Below are 16,146 nucleotides of genomic sequence, written 5' to 3' on the forward strand. Positions count from 1 at the left end.
CCGCAGCTCTGGAGGTTCGACGTGTTTGTCCATTTAACACTTATTTTCTAAACAAGCCCAACAAATAGCTTCATCCTAATTATTGATTCGCCTTTCTCGTTCGCCACGAATCCAAAATGTTTCCAGATCGGCGCTGAGCGAGCATAAGCAGAGCGTAAAACACTGGCTGCAGTCAGTAAACAATTTAACAGATGCCCCGTCTGCAGCCAAACTTTAAAAATGTATAAAGCATATTTTAATCGTTTAACTGATACCATTCATCGGTTACAAACGTGCCCTTTCGGTTATTGCTTAATCGGTTATTTTGAGCATCCCCAACTAAACCGCATGTGCAAGCTCTATTTTTTTTTTCTCTCACGGCCGCACGCCGGAGATCCGGCATGGTGCCGGAATACGTTAAGCCCTGGTAAGATCATGTTTATTACTAAGAAAACTAAATCAAAATTATATTTTAATTGAACACATCTGATCACATAAGGTACGCACAGAAAAGTCTGTTTAGTGTTGTGGAAAGGCAAAGCTGAATATCTGTGGTTAAACTGCCACCCAGCGGTCAAAAGCTGCTGGCGCACCAAGTACCGCTGTCGCCGCGGTATGAATGGCGCCATAAGGAACACATTGAAGTAGTAACATCTGTATGTTGCATGATGGAGTGCTGTTAGTAGGTGGAAGACTTGGTAAGTCAGCTATGCCAAGCGAAAGAAAACATCCCATTTTATTATCTAAAAATCAGCACGTATCACATCTTATACTCTCCGACATTCACGAACAACTGGGTCATGGTGGCAGAAATCAAATGCTTTCTAAACTTCGATGCAAGTATTGGATAACAAATGCCAACTCTGTTGCAAGAAAGATCCTTTCGAAGTGTGTCATTTGTAGACGCTTTAAGGGAAAGCTGGGTGAACAAAGGATGGCAGACCTTCCAGTGGAAAGAATCACTCCTGATTTACCACCTTTTACTAATGTAGGGGTAGATTTCTTTGGGCCCATAGTAGTAAAAAGAGGACGTGGTACAGTGAAGCGATATGGAGTGCTATTTACTTGTATGGCAAGTAGAGCGGTTCATTTGGAAATGGCATACTCACTTGATACAGACTCATGTATCAATGCTTTACGCAGATTTATCTGTCGTCGTGGACAAGTTTCTTCCATGAGATCTGATAATGGGACTAATTTCATCAGTGCTGAGCGGGAGCTAAGAGAGGCACTCAGTGCACTAAACAAGGAGAAGATTCAACGAGCCCTGCTACAGAAGGGAGTGGACTGGAGTTTTAACCCACCTTCAAGCCCTCATTTTGGAGGAGTGTGGGAACGTTTAATTCGATTGGTGAAACAAAGTCTGTGTGTTGTCCTTCGACAACAAACATTGGATGATGAAGCCCTGCAAACTGTCTTGTGTGAAGCTGAGGCAATTCTAAATGATCGACCCATTTCTAACCTCTCCAACAACCCTAGTGATTTAGAAGCTTTAACACCTAACCACCTTCTGCTTTTGAAAGGAAACCCTGCACTGCCTACTGGTTTGTTTGAAAGGTCTGATTTATATGCCAAACGAAGATGGAGACAAGCGCAATATATTTCAAACCTCTTCTGGAAAAGATGGGTACGAGAGTACCTACCCTTGTTGCAGAAGCGACAAAAATGGAACAAACAACATAGAAATCTTACTGTTGGAGACATTGTGATCATTGCAGACTCTACAGCACCACGTGGATCATGGGTTCTGGGAAGAGTGATTGAGACTTTTCCAGACAGTAGAGGCTTAGTTCGATCTGTAAAAGTTCAAACCAAATGCAACATCTTGGAACGTTCAATTAGTAAGCTTTGCCTTCTTTTAGAAGCAACATAGGAAAATTATGGAATTAGCAGTTAAACATGTTCAAACTGAGGTTCTGCATGTATACTTGATATTATTTTTGAGTTCATATGTAAGGCTCCATATTGTATGAATTTGTAATTGTTATGCCATTTTGTCATAAACAATTAAGGGGCCGGTATGTAGGAGCCATACATTGTAAATTGCCGATTGGCCACAAGGTGTCAGTACCATACTATATAACTGTGGCTTCACTGCATGGAAGAGAGCGTTGGTAGGAAGCACACAGTTTTTGACCGTAACTTAACGTGACGTGAAGTAACTCAACTCAACTCAACTTAAGGTAACAGAGAAGTGTGCATATAGATTAAGGAAAAGTGATGAAGTAATTCTGCTGATTGGAAAATAAAGACGTTTTTATTTTCATCTATTTTGCCTATGGACTCTGACTTTACGCGTTAAAAACTTGCTCACTCTACCAACAATAGCGGCAATTGGAAGCCGCTACAATACCTGTTTTATGTATGAGTTGATAAGCGAAGTTTGATTCAAATCTTACAGCCTCATAGCTACTGACCAATCGTCAGAAAAAAGGGCGTCACAGTCTCATGCAATCCCACATGTTGAAATCTCTTCTTTTTTTTTTTGTTGTTTTTTTGTTGTTGTTTTTTTGATCAAATGAATAAATGAAATAACTGCCTTGTTAATTTTGTTTTTTGTTTCTGTTTTGTTTTAATTCTCCATTTGAGTTAAACAACAGAATAACAGATGAAACTTTTGGGGTTTTTTGTGTGCTTACAGAATAAACAGAAAAATGAAATATTGACTGTTTTTCTGGTCTTTCATTTTCCAGAATAAAAGGAATAATCAAATGAACGGATGGTACACGGACCAGATAGTTCAGCCAAAACTGAAAATTCTGTAATTTACTCACCCTTCACTTGTCACAAAACTACTACTGTTTCTACTGCTGAACACAATAGAAGATATTTTAATAATGTTGTAAACATGTAACCATTGATTTTTTTTATACTAGGGAAAACAATGTTTACAGATTTCTGACATTTTTTTTAAACCCCTTATTTGTGTTCAATAGAAAAAATAATCTAAATGGTTTCAAAGTACTTGAGGATGAGTAAATAGAGAAAATCTAAATCTTGGTGGAACCATTCCTTTCAACATGCTTGCACATGCAAATCAGCATCTTTGAACTGTCTAGAAACTCGAGTCCAAATATGCATATTAAAGAGACAAGTAAACTAAAACTGAAAATTTACTCACCCTTAAATTGTTTTGAATCCTTATGACTTTCTTTATTCTGTTAAACACAAAATAAGATATTTTGAAGAAAGCTGAAAACCTGTAACCATTGACCTTGTTAGTAGGAAATGCAAATACTATGGAAGTGAATGGTTACAGGTTTCCAACTTTCTTCAAAATATTTTTGTGTTCAACATAAAAAAAGTGTAACTGGTTTGATAGAAGAGTGATTATTGTTAACTTAATATGTGGGGTATAAATGAAAATTGGTTGTACAAAGTGTGTTACCTTGTGCAGCAAAACCGTTGCATCAATATTATGTGCATTTCAGAATCTTTGTGACAGTGATTTATCTGAATACTTCTTACACAATGTTTTATTTTTTTTGGAATTCTTTGTTTTCGGAAAAGGCACTGTGCTTACATATAGTTTTTTTTACTACATACAGTATGGTAGTATAGCAGTATTGTAGTACACAATACAAGTTTTTTGTTTCAAAATAAACAGTGTCTTTAGTTTAACTAAATCATTTTTCATTTATTGCAGGAACATTTTTATGATCCAGAAGGTAACTCTGGATACATATCATGGAGACTGAAAATGGTTCAGCTCAACAGTCGAGTCAGTAGGACCAGCATTCCAGAAGGCATCTCACTTTATTCCCTAGGTTTCTTGACACAAAATAACTGGTACTGTATGTGCTGCACCAACTGGTGATGGTTTAAAATGGAGTTCAATCTGTTGATGTGACATTTCTGTTTTAATCTATATAAAACATTAGGTGCTTCAAGTCTTCGAGTTGCTGTTTGGAGTGGAGACTTTAGCAAAGCTTCTGGAAAAGTTTCGGGTGTTTTTACTCTGGAGGCGTGTCCAAATGCCAGGTAAAGACTATATATTTGTGCACAGTAGGTTTAGTTAGCAGGAGAAGCACTTTAGCATCGAGAGCAACACCGTGTAAGTACATTTAGACTTGTTTTCAGTTGCTGTGTTTGGTTAGAGAACACTTAGACTTGTTTTCAGCTGGTTGTGTATGGTTGTAGGACATTTAAAATTGTTTTCAGAACTAAAATTGTTTTAGTTCTAGAAAGTTTAGCCACTGTTTCCTTGGTTACTGTAAGAGCTTGTGTGTTGAGCCGGATGTTTTCGCGCCCCGCCGCTGCAGTTTCGGGTGTTTTTACTCAGGGGTGTATATAAGCAGCTAGTCTCACCGCGTCAGCGGTCGCAGCAGCCTCGTGTGAAGGCCGCCTCATGTAAAGGCCGCCTCGTGTGAAGACCGACGAGTGTAAAGACCATCGACTCTACCTGCGCGACTCCACTGAGCAAAGACACCGACAAAGCACTTGAGTACTTTTTACCTTATTATTCTACTTTATCTCTGCACTCATTATTGTTTTCCTTGCACTTTTATTATGTGTTTACTAATTCCTGTTGTTACTAACACTCACAAAGCACGGGAGGTACGCTGTAGGCGCAACCCTCACAACCTTCGATCAATTCATGTATCTTCTATTTCACAACTCTCTCTCTCCGTGGGTCTCTGGAATTATCAATCTGCTGTTAACAAGGCAGATTTTATTACCTCCATAGCCACTCATTCTCACTTTAATCTCATGGCTCTAACTGAGACCTGGTTGAGACCGGAGGACACTGCTACATATGCAGCTCTTTCTACTAATTTCTTTCTTTCCCACACTCCTCGTCAGACAGGGAGAGGGGGTGGGACTGGACTACTGATTTCCAAAGAATGGAAATTCACTCAGAGACCGTCCCTGCCAAAAATCAGCTCCTATGAATTCCATGCAGTCACCATTATCCACCCCTTCTACATAAATGTGGTTGTCATCTACCGTCCACCGGGTACATTAGGTCACTTCTTAGATGAACTGGATGTTCTTCTCTCATCTTTTTCTGATTATGACACTCCCTTGTTGGTGCTAAGTGACTTCAACATTCACATTGAAAGACCTCAAGCTGCTGACTTCCAGACTCTGCTTGCCTCTTTTGACCTCAAAAGAGCACCTACTTCTGCTACTCACAAATCAGGTAATCAGCTAGACTTTATTTACACTCGACATTGCTTCGCTGATCAAACACTAGTAACTCCACTACAAACATCGGATCATTTCCTTCTGTCTCTCAACATCCACATTACTCCTGAGCCGCCACACACTCCAACTCTAGTTGCCTTTCGCAGAAAACTCTCTCTCACCCAATAGACTATCCACCATTGTTTCAAACTCTCTTCCTCCATCTTGCAAACTCTCTGCACTTGATATGAACAGTGCCACTGATACACTCTGCTCCACACTAGCATCATGTCTAGACAGAATATGTCCTCTTACATCCAGGCCAGCCCGTGCCAGTCCTCTTGCACCCTGGCTCTCTGATGTTTTCCGTGAGCATCGCTCAAAACTTCGGGCTGCTGAGAGAATTTGGCGAAAAACTAAAAATCCTGAACAGCTCATAACATACCAAACTCTTCTGTCTTCTTTCTCGGCTGAGGTTACTTCTGCAAAGCACACATACTTCCGTCAGAAAGTCAACAGTGCCACCAAACCTCGCTTACTTTTTAAAACATTTTCCTCCCTCCTCTATCCTCCTCCTCCACCCGCATCCTCCACACTCACTACTGATGACTTTGCTACATTTTTTTGCACCAAAACTGCAAAAATCAGTGCTCAATTTGCTGCACCTACAACAAACACGCAAGATGCACCACCAACACCACACACACTCACCTCTTTTTCCCAGTTCTCTGAGTCTGAGGTGTCCAATCTCGTGCTATCTAGCCATGCAACCACCTGTCCGCTTGATCCCATTCCCTCTCATCTCTTGCAAGCCATTTCTCCTGCAGTCATACCAACACTGACTCACATAATTAACACATCTCTTGACTCTGGTTTATTCCCTACTTCATTTAAGCAGGCTAGGGTAACCCCACTGCTAAAGAAACCCAACCTAGATCAAACGCTACTTGAAAACTACCGACCGGTATCCCTGCTTTCAATCATGGCCAAGATTTTAGAGAAAGTAGTGTTCAATCAAGTCCTGGACTTTCTTACTCAAAACAACCTCATGGACAACAAGCAATCTGGCTTTAAGAAAGGCCACTCAACTGAGACTGCCCTGCTCTCGGTCGTGGAGGATCTCAGACTGGCTAAAGCAGACTCTAAATCATCTGTCCTTATCTTGCTGGATTTATCAGCTGCTTTTGACACTGTAAACCACCAGATCCTGCTATCTACGCTTGAGTCACTGGGCGTTGCAGGCACTGTTATTCAATGGTTCAGTTCTAACCTCTCGGACAGGTCATTCAGGGTGTCTTGGGAGGGGAGAGGTGTCCAACCTACAGCATCTAAACACTGGGGTACCTCAGGGCTCTGTTTTTGGGCCACTTCTCTTCTCCATCTACACGACATCTTTAGGAACAGTCATCCAGAAACATGGATTTTCCTACCACTGCTATGCTGATGCTACCCAGCTATACCTCTCTTTTCACCCTGATGATCCCTCGGTTCTAGCTTGCATTTCAGCCTGCCTGTCAGACATTTCACACTGGATGAAAGATCATCATCTTCAGCTTAACCTCGCGAAAACGGAAATGCTTGAAGTTTCTGCCAACCCGACTCTACACCATAACTTTTCAATCCAGATGGATGGGGCAACCATTACTGCATCCAAAATGGTAAAAAGCCTTGGAGTAACGATTGATGACCAACTAAACTTCTCTGACCACATTTCTAGAACTGCTCGATCTTGCAGATTCGCACTCTATAACATCAGAAAGGTCCGACCCTTCCTATCTGAACATACAGCTCAACTCATTGTTCAAGCCCTTGTTCAAAACTAGACTATTGCAACTCTCTACTAGCCGGGCTTCCAGCTAATTCTATCAAACCTCTTCAGCTGCTTTAGAATGCAGCAGCACAAGTGGTCTTTGATGAACCCAAAAGAGCACATGTCACTCCCCTACTCACCCGTTTGCACTGGCTGCCAGTTGCTGCTCGCATCAAATTCAAAGCTCTGATGTTTGCTTACAAAGCGATCTCTGGCTTTGCTCCTTCGTATCTGCTCTCACTTCTGCAGATTTATGTGCCCTCCAGAAACTTCCGTTCTGTTAATGAACGTCGCCTCGTGGTTCCATCCCTAAGAGGGAAGAAATCACTTTCCCGAACTCTCGCATTCATTCTGCCCAGTTGGTGGAATGAACTCCCTACTGCATCAGAACGGCAGAGTCACTTGCTGTCTTCAAGAAACTGTTTAATCTCCACTTTCCTTCCTAATCTTAACTGCCTCTCTGGCTATACCACTAACTGTACTCTCTCTCAAAAAAAAAAAAAAAAAAGAAAAGAAAAACACTTTACTAATGCTTTGCTTCTTAGACTTTACACACCTGAAACTTGTCTATAGCACTTGTTCACTGCTGCTCTTATAGTTGTGTAAATTGCTTCCTTGTCCTCATTTGTAAGTCGCTTTGGATAAAAGTGTCTGCTAAATGACTAAATGTAAATGTAAATGTAAAAGTGGGGTTCTTCTCTAAAACACAAAGTAATTGGAAAAGCCAAAACCTGATGCAGTCATTTCTTCTGAGTGGTCTGATCGAGTCTGCTGAGCAATGTAAAAGCAGTCAAGGGGCTACAGGTAGTTATTTATGTATCGCAATAATTTTGTGTGTTTCTTTTATGGCTTCTAGACTTTATTATAAGTGATTTTATGTCATGCACATAGATTATCTTGACTTAGTTTATGTAGATTGAAAAAAAATTATGGTCCATGATAGGGCTGCATGTGCGTTTTAATCAAAATCAAATCGCAATCACGATTTGAAATGTTGCAAGTATCTAATTGCAAGAGGCTGCAATGTGAAATATATATTATTTAACTTTCCCCACCCTTGGAGCAAATGTGTGACTGCTGTCTTACTAGACAGGTGAGTGAGCACACTTTCGTTCTGCCCAATCAGATTTGCACAACCGGACTGTGGAACGCCCACAATAAAAAACAAACAAACAGGAAAGCGCATTTTTTTTAATGTACTGTTGCAGAACAAGGAAAACAACAACCAGCACCTAAAAATGCACCACAAACGGCTATATAAGAAGTGCTAAAAAGTCAACCACAAGTGGGGTGTCAATTAATTGTTTCTTTGGTGCACCGCGATGCAGACGCAGACAATTTGGTATCGTATCAGTAATAATCATAACCGGTTATTGTGTACTAACATCATTTATCTCATATGTGCTATGTCGCGGTAGCTTACTATGGCGAGGGAGGCGAGTGTGAGTAATTAAAACACTCCAAGTACTTAAATTCAGAAACTGCTCAATTCACTGCATGTGTGTTTTTCACTGACCCCTATTTCACTGCGATTTGAGAAAATTAAAGTAAACACCATTTCTCTCTCTCTGTCACACTGTGAACCTTTGACCTGCTGGCGTGTGGTAAAGTTTCCTCTCCTCTTGGCTGGTACAGTATTACTTCTGGATACAGACACAAGCTTGTCTGCAGAGTGAGTTTTCTCCTTTGCATCTATCATAGATCAGCTGTGATCGCTGCTGCCGTATATCAGTGTCACTCATCTGTGAACAAGGCCAGAGCCAATTGCAGCCCTTCTGTTGAGTGTGTGACTAATCATAGGGGAGTAAGAGAAAAAACTTGCAGACAAGGCTTAGAAAGCGAGTGGGATATTTACATTAGTTTATTTGCTATAAATGCTCATGTTGTTCTGTGCATGTACTTGAGTTTTTAAAGGTACAGTTCATATATCTGACTGCTTGTATTAAAGGACAAAATTGTATTACAAATAATATATAAATCTATTTATAAATAAATACAAGAATTGAGTCCTACCAACAATAGCTTGTACCCCCCTTGACGGACCCTCTCTAGGACTCCTGGGAGCAGAGCGATTGGGTGAAAAGTGTACAGACGAAGCCTCGGCCACGTGTGCACCATGGCATCCAGCCCCAATGGTGCTGGATTTGTGAGGGAGAACCACAATGGGCAATGTGTTGAGTTTTGACAGGCAAATACATCGACGTCGGCTTTGCCAAATCTCTGCCAAATGGCCGCCACCACTTTTGGTTGCAGTCGCCTTCCCCCGGGCTCCAACCCCGGTCTCAACAGGAGGTCCGCTCCCACATTCATTGGGCCTGGGATGTAAGCTGTCCTCAGAGAGAGCAACCTCCCCTGAGCCCACAGAAGGATCTGCTTCACCAACCTGCACAGAGGGCGTGAAATCAGCATACCTGCCAACACTTCCGTTTTTCCCTTGAGTCTCCCGTATTTCAGACCCATCTCCCGTATTGTTCTGTCTCCCGGAAAACTCCCAGAATTCCAACCGCAATCCATGCCCCACTACCCCCTGCCACCCCCACCCCTCAATCCTTAAGCCTTGCCCCCGAAGGCAAATCTCAGGAACTTCCTGTAACTTGGAATGATGGATATGTGGAAGTATGCATTCTTCAGATCTATTATGACAAACCAGTCCTCGGACTGTATTTGTGACACAATGATGCTGATCGTCAACATTTTGAACTTCAGTGTTTGTACTGGTGATTTAGCTGTCCTATATCTAATATCGGACGCAGCACTCCATCCTTCTTTGGAACAATGAGAGAAGAGAAGAGAGTTTACTTCTTGTTCCATTACTAGAGCTTGCTCTGGCTTCACTAGGCTATGGAAAACCCCGTTGAAGCGAAAGGGGTGTGAAGCAAACTGAATTCTGTAGCCCCTCTCTATGGTGAGCAGGACCTACATTTGGCAGACGTTTCCAAAAAGCACAAAGGAAGCTCCTGTAGGTGCCCGACCTCTTTTTTGCCCACTCAAACAATTTGCCGACTCTATCAACCAAGTCGCCTAACAAACCAGCATCAAAACAAACCAGAAATGCATACACTCAGTGCACCACTTAGCGGGCTTCCACACAGGTTTCTGCACCTTGTTTATATACACGGTGAACAGCAGCTACGCTTATTATTCTCTTTATTCTCCATTTCCACCTGGTGATACTCTTCCGGACTATGCAGAGTCACTGATTCGATCCAAGACCAACGACAAGATGATCCCAAGGTTTCCATATCCTGGACCAGGCCGTATCCTGAGCAGCTACTGTGGTGGTCATGGAGGAGTAGAGAACATGAGACTGATTCCTGTGACACTCCAGGGACAGACGAGTCTTTATTGAGGCCAGCTTCCGGCCTCCGCCAGTGAGACTGCAGCTCTGCACAAGACGTTTGGCCAGCGGAGAAATTAAAATGTTCGTGCCCAACTGAGTCTGGTTTCTCTCAAGGTTTTTTTTCTTCACTTTCGCCAATTAGTGAAGTTTTTTCCCTCTCCGCTGTTGCCACTCGCTTGCATGGTTCGGGATCTGTAGAGCTGCACATCGTTGGATTTGTAGTGACTCTCAGTAGTGATTTTTAAACCACACTGAACTGAGCTAAACTGAACTAAACTTAAACACTAAAACTGAACTACACTGTTCCAATCTACTATGACCTTTAATGTGAAGCTGCTTTGACACAATCTACATTGTAAAAGCGCTATACAAATAAAAGTGAATTAAATTGAATTGAATTGAAAATGGGAGCATCAAGAAAGATGCGTTTGTCATCCTCCTTGATGTCCACTTGATTAAGCCATGAATGTCTCTCCTTTACCACCATGGCCGCCATAGAGCGGCCCATAGATCCAGCCACTTCGTTGGTGGCACAGAGAGACAGGTCAGAGGCCCGAAGTATTTCTCTGACTGTTTCTCTGACTTCCAGCTTGTGCTGACTGGATCCCAGTTTGACGGTAGGAGGAGAAGAAGAAGTTCTTGAGCTTGTCTCCATCCTCTCTGCCAGATCGAGCTGCGATTCCCATGACATTAATTGCCGTTCTGCCTTAGCGCAGGCGGGACCAGTGCTGCAAGGAACACCCGCTGGTGGCTCTTTATCAAACAGAGCGTGGCGGCTTCGCAGCACTCGGCCAGAAAGCGCATCGCAATCCACACAGCCACCCCTCTCGAGGGCTGACTGTGCATGTTCCTGGCCAAGGCACTGAACACACAGAATGTGTGTGTCCTCTTCTGTGATAAAACGAGGACACAGAGGAGCACAGGATCTGAATTTTTTTTTTCATTTTGCTATTTCTTAAAATGAAAAGTAAAGTGTGTGCACGTAGTCAGTTTAAATGTCTTATCGTAGTGCCTTATCAGTGCTGTAAGTGCTTTAAAACCAACGAAGTTCATTGTATGCGTAGTGATTTTATACCTTTGGTCTGAAGTCACATGCATGTTACCTCCCACCAATTGCATTGGATTGATTTCACCTGTGCTTCAGAATGTTATAAGAGAGGAATGGTATCCCACATTGTGCCTCCTAATAGAGACCCAGCGTTGAGTTCCCTGCGAGGAAACCAAGAGATCTGATTGAGATCTGAGTGAGTTTGCAACACTGCTCCTTGACCTCTCTGCTGGCTGAGAAAAACGCATATTAAAGGTTCAAATCAGCAAGTGATAAAAACAGCTTGAAACAACAAAAACATCATTCTTTTTGTTTTAAACAACATTATATGCAGTTTTAAACATGTTATAATATGAAACCAAGAGATCTGACTGAGTTTGCAACATTGCTTCTTTTGATCTCTCTGCTGGCTGAGAAAAACACATATTATAGGTCCAAATCAACAAGTGATAAAAACAGCTTGAAACAATGAACATCATTCTTTTTGCTCTTTCTAGAGTCTAAATTATTATATGCATTTGTTTATATGGCAAAACATGTTTGGAGTCCATACTCCAAAGGCAGATAATGATTAGATCAAAGCCTGGTGTGTAGACTTTGGGGGGTTTTACGATGTGGTCACATGTTGATTGGTCAGTTCGAATGTCTCAGTATTTTGGCTTTGGTCACATGATCAAAAAAGATACAAAATAGCTGGTAAACTTTGCTCTGTCTCTTTTCTTGCTCTGCGCATTTCCTCTGTCTCTCTCCCATTCCCACTCCCACCCCCAATAATTATACATTTGTCAATGAAATAAATTAGTCCCTTAGGACCAAACGCTGAATTGTACACCTACTGCACTCTAAAATGTAATATTAATTTGGTTAAGAGCTTATTAGAAAATAAATAAACTAAATTTGTATATCAAATAGAGCATGAACTCATACATTTTGAATACATTATTTATGTGTGATGAGAACGTGGCATGCTTCTTTGGGGCTTCTCCACACTCTCCCGGATGTGGGAAAGACAGTAAAGGTGGACTCATCACAGAACAATGCATCTTTCACATCCCAAGTCCACAGCCCAAGTTTTGCTGCTGGCACCATTAAAACAGGCATTTAGCATTGGCAGGAGTGGGCAAAGGTTTGGCTATAGCAGTTAGCCATGCATATTGACCCTGTGGAGGTACTGATGAACAGTTTTGGTGGAAAGAGGAGAGCTGAAGTGAACATTCTATTCTGCTGTGAGTTGGGCTGCTGTGGTGTTAAGCTGCCATTACTCTGGATACTGTGGCTCTTTATACATTACAGACTTGCTGTCTTAGTCACAGATGTGCCAGCAAGATGCACAGCAACAATTTATCCTCTTTGGAACTCTGATGTCAACATATGACAATGTTGTGTACATTGCAATATTATAAGCAAAACTGTGCAATTACTCTGCAAATTAAACCTTCAAACTCTGCTCTTACTGATTGTATGTAAAATCAATGAAGACTGGCCACCAGCTGCTCAAATTTAGCCATGAAACCTCCAACACTAAATTGGCCAGTGTTTCAGTGTCATTGTCCAACCCCTGTACTTTTGAAATCCATATTAATTGTGTTTTGAAACCATAAATGTCATTTCCACCACATGCTGTCTTTTCCAACACAAAAAATTAAAGATATCTTTACTCATATCTTTAAATTGATACTAGCATTTCATGTAACCAAAATAGTCTTTTTTTACCTTTATTTTGTTTTTTAAAAACACCTTTGAAGGTACAGCATATTTGGAAATGACGTAGATGAGATGTATTTCCCTATCAAGCAATATTTATTTAGATTTTTCTTCATGTGTTGTTGATAATAATTACAATTTCCTCCATCTTGAACATGTGCTCAGATGTCACTATTCATTTTCATAGAAACCACCAAAATAATCTTTCACACAAACTTTTTCAAGCGATATTTCAGTGTTGTGGTGGAAATGACACTGAGACTGTGCGACAACTATATTTAGCATAAAATTTATATTGATAATAGTCTCACATTATTAACTATAACATATTTAACCTATTTCACTAGTGCTTAATTAAGATAAATTAATAGTTAACAGATAAAGATAAAAAAAAATTTATGATGTGCGATAAGGTAAAACTATATAATAGAAAGCTAGTAAATTTTTCAAAATGAAGTTTTATTATTAGTTTGACAAAGAAAAAGGAATTTGAACAAAATTATATATATTTTTGGATATATGATCAAAGGACTTACAAGTGCCCGTTGTTGAAGAATTACCCAATTGCTCCATATTTTAATACAATACAATCACATAATAGCAACGCTCTTCCACATTTTAAGCTATTAATACTGATCTTGGATGTGTCACCTCCAGCCCCGCCCTTCTCGTTCCGCACTTGTTGACTTGTGTTTCAGGCTGTCTTTCCGTTAGTTTTCCTGTCGATTGCCTTGGATTTAATGACTGCCATTCATTTAGCTTGCTTGTAGCATTAATGAAGATGACTAATTCATGAATGCATGAGTGCGTACTATTCCCGGTTTGAATTTTCCCTTTTCGTCCTGGGCGATTATTTGTGCATCTCTAACATCCTTATTCCTGTCAAGTTGCAAAATTTCTGTTATCCTGACATCTTAAGTGAAAGGAAGAACTACCACTGCTGTTTACTATTGGTTACTCCTGCTATTGCGACTGCTACCTGCCATTGCTACTGCTACCTGCTACAGTTCCCTGCTATTGCTACCTGCTACCTGCTACCTGCTATTGCTACTGCTACAGTTACTGTTACCTGCTATTGCAACTGCTACCTGATTATGCTACCTGCTACTGTTATCTGCTGTTTGTTATTTGTTTAAGGTGTTTGTTTGTTTGTTTTTTTTGTGATTCTGTGTGGTGGTTTAAATTATTTGTTTTGCAACTATTTAATTTCTATTTCCTTTACAATTAATTGTTCTACTTTGTGGGAAAAAAAATAATATTGTTTGAACTGTGAGTACCAGATAAAATAGTTTGAAGGAGGTTTTTTTGTGTTCTACTTTGAGACTATCAAGTTTGTGATATCAAAGACTGTGACCCTGTTTTTTTTCTAAAGTAAATCTTTCAATCTCAACATTTTGTGTGGACCTTTGAGCCTGTATTTGTGTTTTATTTTAATTTTATTATTTTGTGTGTAGCTGATGAAATACCCTCAGAAATATAAGTTGTTGATATTTTTTTTCTCCATTTAGTAGATGTACATCTACCTGGTGCTTGAACAAAAATATTTATATTTAAGGATTAAAATTCCTTTTTTGTCAATTGAATGAGTTTTTCTTTAAAATTGGAGTACGCCAATTTGGAGTGCTGGCAGTATGTTATGAGGATTCTATGTAACATATCTGGCACAATCATTGTGAAAATAAATTTTGTACTTTACTCACATCTCTTGCCTATTCATATGAGAACTGAACCCGTGTGGCCTAATAGCAATATTTGAGCCAGTTTTATTTCCTAGGAGAAAACTTCCCAGGTGGCGTAGTCGGATTTGCTGCATATGGAGGATTTGTTAAAATCTTAAAGGTTTCTAGTTCCTCTTCTCTTCCCCCATTCCCACTCTTGCCACACTAGCACAGTTCAGGAGGCAGACATGCTCTTTGAGTTTAAAACTAGACCAAAACTCTGTTTGCATAATTATACACATAAAATGCAAAGGAAATTCAAATCCTCTAAAGGTTAGTTAGGCTGCACTGATTAGGGCAACTTGAGTTGGGAACACTTCACAAAAAGACATAATTTAAATGGCATTTATGCTTATGTTAGTATGTTTCTCATAATCTTTGGTCTAACCAATGTCCTTAGCAGATATCTGTCATGGTCATGCATGAGTCGAGAACATGAGTTTGATTGTTACAAACACCTCAGTGACAGATGAGTCTCCACATTGATCACGAGCTAGTCTGAACACCTGCCGATGACTTAATCAGTCCTGTAGCTTTTTCACGACAGGCGTCCAACTGTTCTCTAGCCTCCTGCACCCAGACTGCAGCTCAGCAAAAAGATGATTGCCCAGAGGAGTAAAGTTGCGGTCACACTGGGCTTTGTGTGTGCGAAATTCTGCGCTGCGAAAAGGGGCAGGATTAAACAAGATGATTAGACATTTAAAAAAGTGAGCGAATGCTCCATGTTTTAAATTTCTGTCCAGAGAGGTTATGTTTTGATCCTCAATTGGTCTCACGCAGTCAATTTCACAGGTCAGAGTTCACAAAGCTTGAACTTTGCACCGCAGCAACATGCGAAACTTGACGCATGACCTTGCGTTTCCGGTCTGACGCATTCGCGTGCGTATGAACGAAAGTCTATTGGAGGAAAAGCCCAGTGTGATCGCAGCTTAATGGTCGTGCCCAGGTGAGAATGGTTTCTCTCAAGGTTTTTTCTTTCACTTTTAATTGGTGAAGTCAGTTTCCTGCCACTGACTTGCTTGGCATGGGACTAATGGAGCTACATATTAGTGGAGTTGCTCTTCAGCGTTTCGGCTTTTAGCAGTGACATTTACAATACATTACACTAAACTAAACTTCAACTGTGACATGAACTGAAGCTGTTTTAATTTACTAGAACTTCATCAATGTTAAGCTGCTTTGTAAAAACTATATAAATATAGAGAAGATTAATTGAATCTCTAGGAACACTCTAGGGCACCACTGCTCTACAGGACTAGCAAGATTACACACCAGTTTTACACTAGGCTTTCTAGAAACATTCTTGCAGGTGTGTTGAGGCAAGTTGGAGCAAAAATCTGCTGGACACCGGCCCTCCAGGACCCTGTCCAAACTCGGTCCTGGAGGGCCGATGTCCAGCAGATTTTAGCTCAAACTTGCC

Source organism: Danio aesculapii, chromosome 16 (assembly GCF_903798145.1).
Source record: "Danio aesculapii chromosome 16, fDanAes4.1, whole genome shotgun sequence".
In the NCBI taxonomy this organism is placed as follows: Eukaryota; Metazoa; Chordata; class Actinopteri; order Cypriniformes; family Danionidae; genus Danio; species Danio aesculapii.